General features: G+C 37.4%; 1 non-coding gene across 1 annotated transcript; it reads left to right on the top strand.

The window, feature by feature from the left end:
- The first annotated feature begins 3,968 nt into the window (after window positions 1-3,968).
- On the top strand, window positions 3,969-4,075 carry LOC121206523 (small nucleolar RNA R71). Its single transcript, XR_005901565.1, has one exon. It is a non-coding gene; the product is annotated as a small nucleolar RNA R71 (small nucleolar RNA).
- The last annotated feature ends 728 nt before the right edge of the window (window positions 4,076-4,803 follow it).

Here is a 4,803-nt window from a genome sequence, read left to right as displayed (position 1 = left end):
AAAAACAATAAATGAAGCACTCAATAGTCAATGATGAAAAGTCATTGCCATAAGCTCGCATGAAAATCAAATCTCCACCACTATAAATTGAGATGAAACATCAATCAAAAGGTCTTTAGAGGGTTGTAACGTGGCTTTGGTTAGAGGGTGTGGTCACAAGCTGAAAGAAAGGGTTAGAATCGAGATTGAATTGAAAAATTGCCTAACTAGAAAAATGATTAGTCATCCATTGCGTACAACAGAGCTTTTTCTCAAAATATGGAATTTAACTTCTTTAGCTCAGAAGATCACTACTACTAATATGTATACATGTATTTTTTTTAAGAAAAAGTCAAATTACAAAATAGAATAAAACATAGCTAAGCAACTATTCCAACTCAAATCTCGACAAAAATAGGGATCAAATTAATTTAAGAGATTTCAACAATAATGAGTTATGGGTTAATATTGAGGGTAAATCAATGAATGGGTTGTTAGGCTCAAGGGGGTTCACTAAGGGTTAATTGTGAAGGTAGGATTTTATGAAGTGAGCGGGTTAAACCTAAGTGCCTTTATCATTTTGACATATCACATCAAATGGTGTGGTCTTGACATGCATAATCAAGCAAGTTCTAGAATAACAATTCCATACTTACGCACTCATAATGAAAGTGAGCATGAAAGAAATAATAGATGCTCTACAGGCTCAAGATCTCACAAAAATTATGGCTTTTTTATGCTTAAACTTGTGAATTCCAACTCAAAATAATGCCTAAACTTGGGGAAACAACCTAAAAGTTTTTAATTCTTCAAAAATCAACTTATCATGCTTGATTCCCTAATATCTTAAAGTTTAAACAATCAATGCATGAATGCCTATGTTTTAATTTAAGATATATCAATAAAAATCATAAATCAATCAAAATTTATCCTAAACATGATATGAGAGCTTTTCAAGAGAACAGGGCAATCATTCAGGGATTTTTCTGATATAAAAGACCCCCCACACTTAAGATGTACATTGCCCTCAATGTACAAAGATAGCTATTTGAAAAAAATAGATATATAATCATAAGATACGGATAGAAGGGAAACTTCCTGAATGATAAATGAATTCCTTGAATTAGTGTTTTGGAGAATAATCGGCGTGAGGGTGGAGGAGGATACTCTAGTGGTGGTAAAGGCTCATTAGTCCATAAGTCCTGCGCCAAAAGAATATTATATCTAGTGGTAGCTATGGTCATGGTTGAGCAGGACATGGCAATCGTGGAGAACCTTTCCCGGTGGAGTTTTTAGTTCCTATGTGATGATGAGCTTAGGAGCTCTTTATGACTGTGATAAAACCAGAAGCTCTTTAAGAGGTTTACTGAAGCATAATTACTTATAGTGAAAAAGCTGAAGAATAAAAATTGTAAAAACTCAGGATAAAATAGTATTAAAAGGAAATAAAAATAATTTCAAAATATAGAGATAAAAATAAAATACATAATAGGTGTTCATAGAGAAATTGGGGCACACGGCTGTGGGGCACGCCCGTGTAGTTTTCGAAATTAGGCGCATTGGTGTACACGACCATGTTGCACAGTAGTGTCGATCTCAGTTCGCTTCTCCCACATCCGTGTATACAGGTACTCGCCCGTGTTAAACTGACAGGTTCACCCACAGTTTCAAAACACAGGCGTACTGCACGCCCATGCTATTTTGGCAGTTTTGCCTACGGCCATGTCACACGGTCGTGGCTACTTATCGTATCCCGTGTTGGGGAAGAAATTTTTTTGTCCTGTTTTCACACAGCCGTATCGCACAGTCGTGTTGCATCCCGTGGTATGTGCACGGCCTACGGCATGCCCGTGTGCCTGGTCGTGTGGTTCTGAAAAGCCTGTGTTCAATGATTTGGTTAGTATGTTAGATGTTAAAATTAAAATTTCAAGAAATTAATATTGTTAATGCTCGGGTTGCCTCCCGAGAAGCACTTATTTATAGTCTAAGCTTGACTTACCTCTCTAGTGTGTGATCATGGTGGATTAAGAAGTTTACACTTCTCATCCCTGTTATAAATTTTATCAACATAAGGTTTAAGACGAGTACTATTTACCTCGAACATGCCGAATTTGGGCTGATTTACCTCGACCGTACCGTATGGAAAAATGCTAGTTACCGTAAGAGGGGTTTCTTCATTCGGTTTAGAAGTGGCAATTCGAGGATCTGCTGCATCTAGTAGTATTTTATCTCCAACTTGAAGTTGATTTGGTAAGGCATTAAGCTCGTTCTGGCATAGTTTTGGTTTATCGTGTTTTCTTGGTTTAAATATAAACCATTCATCTAACTCCTCGATTCGTAACCTTCGTTCTTCATGGGTAAATTCTTTGTTGTGGATTGAACATGGCTTATGTGTGTCCTTTGAACTTATTTCCTGCAAAATAGGTTGCACAGTATGATCAGTCTTAGTAGAACAACTTGTACAATCACCTTTCATTTTCGATGTGTTGTTCGAGTTGTGATCTTAAAGGTTGATTGTTTCATCTCTTACACGAAGTGTGAGCTCACCTGTGCCAACGTCAATAATTGTTCTAGCAGTTGCTAAAAAGGGTCTTCCCAAAATTAAAAGAACATTACTGTCCTTTTCTATGTCTAAAATAACAAAATCAACTGGGAACATAAATTTGTCAATTTTAACGAGTACGTCTTCAATACTACCCCTAGGAAATCTGACAGTTTTATCTGCTAATTGAATGCTCATCCTAGTTTGTTTGGGTTTCCCTTGACCTAGTTGCTTAAACAATTTGTAAGGCATAACATTGATACAAGCCCCTAGATCAGCCAACGCATTATTAACATCTAAACTACCAATTAAACAAGGAATCATAAAACTCCCTAGATCTTTTTTGTTAGGTAGCTTCTTCTAAAGAATGGCTGAGCAAACCGCGTTCAGCTCCACATGCGACCTTTCATCTAATTTTCATTTATTTGCTAGAAGCTCCTTTAAAAATTTGACTACGTTCGGCATTTGTGAAATTGCTTCAATAAACAGTACATTAATATGTAGTTTCTTTAAAAGTTTAAGGAATTTACCAAATTGTTCGTCTGAGGGGTCTTCTCTTGTTGCATTGGGGTGTGGCACACAAGGTTTATATTCTGTACTTACCAATTTCTGCTCATTTTGGTCTACCTCACATTTACCTTTGCTTATCTCAATTTCTTACATTGGTTTTGGTTCAGCTGTGACTAACCCTTCCTCATCTAGACTAGTAATCCCGTTGAGTTGCTCATTTGGTTTAAATTTTGTGTTGCTTGGCAAGCTACCTTGTGGTCGTTCAAAAATCAACTTAGCCAGCTGCCCAATCTGAGTTTCGAGCCCCTGGATTGATGCTTGTTGATTTTTGAGTGCTGTCTCAGTATTTTGAAAACGAGTTTCTGACACCGAGATGAATTTGGTTAGCATCTCCTTAAGGTTCGGCTTCTTTTCTTGCTGGTAAGGTGGTTGTTGAAAACCCGGAGGATGTTATGGCCATTGATTTCCTTGACCGCCCTACGATAAATTGGGATGGTTCCTCCAACCTGCATTATAAGTGTTACTATCTGGATTATTTTGGGATCTAGAGTTATTGTTAGCCATATATTGGACTTGTTCCTCCTCGATGTTAAGGTTGAAGGGTTGATATTCTGTGCATGCTCCTCCTCCATTCGAATCGCACCTCATCGCTGAATGTACCTGAGTAGAACCACACAAACCGTCAATCTTTTTATTTAAGAGTTTTACTTGGTTAGATAGCATAGTAACCGCGTCGAGGTCGAAAACACCGCCTGCTTTCGTTGGCTTTGTTCTCATAACTTGCCACTGATAGTTATTCAGTGACATCTCCTCAATAAATTCGTAAGCCGCATCATGTGTCTTATTATTGATAGTTCCTCCAGCAGTTGCATCAGTCATCTGCCGAGTTGAAGGATTCAGGCCATTATGGAATGTTTGAACCTGTAGCCAAAGTGGTAACCCATGGTGAAGGCGCCTTCTCAAAAGGCCCTTGTATCTCTCCCATGCATCGTAGAGTGTTTCTAAATCCATCTGTACAAAAGAAGAGATATCATTACATAATTTGGCTGTTTTAGCCAGTGGAAAATATTTTAATAAAAAAATTTCAGTCATTTGTTCCTAAGTAGTGATTGACCCTCGTGGTAACGAGTTCAACCATGATTTAGCCTTATTCCTTAACGAAAAGGGAAACAACCGAAGGCGAATGGCATCATCAGAAACGCCATTAATTTTAAAGGTATCACAAAATTCTAGGAAATTTTCCAAGTGAGCGTTAGGATCCTCGTCTTGCTAACCATCAAACAGAACGAACTGTTGTATCATTTGAATTGTGTTAGGTTTCAGTTCAAAATTATTTGTAGCAATAGTAGGTCTAACAATACTTTACTCAGTTCCTGTTAAATTAGGTTTATCATAATCATACATAGTGTGCGGAGCAGGATTTTGATTAACAGCAATTGCAGGAGGTAGCGGATTTTCTTGGTTTTCAGCCATCTCCTCGGTTATGGTTTGAATATCGTCCTCTTGCTCGTTCTCTATGTATCTTAAGCTTCGCCTTATTTCTCTTTGGTTTCTGTGAACAGTGTGATCAATCTCACTGTCAAAAATAATGGTCCTGATAGGTTTCTTCTAGTCAAAAACTATAAGAACCTGCCAGAAAAAGGGAAAAAGAAGAATTAGTAATAAAATTTAGAATAAAATTTAAATTGCAGTAAAAGTAAATGGCTAAAGTAATAAAAATCGAGTGTTCCTAATATCTTAGTTCCCCGGCAACGGCGCCAAAAACTTGATAT

This window comes from Gossypium hirsutum, chromosome A01 (assembly GCF_007990345.1).
Source record: "Gossypium hirsutum isolate 1008001.06 chromosome A01, Gossypium_hirsutum_v2.1, whole genome shotgun sequence".
NCBI classification, from domain to species: domain Eukaryota; kingdom Viridiplantae; phylum Streptophyta; class Magnoliopsida; order Malvales; family Malvaceae; genus Gossypium; species Gossypium hirsutum.
The sequence above is the reverse complement of the archived record's forward strand: the minus strand, read 5'-3'. Positions and strand labels throughout refer to the sequence as shown.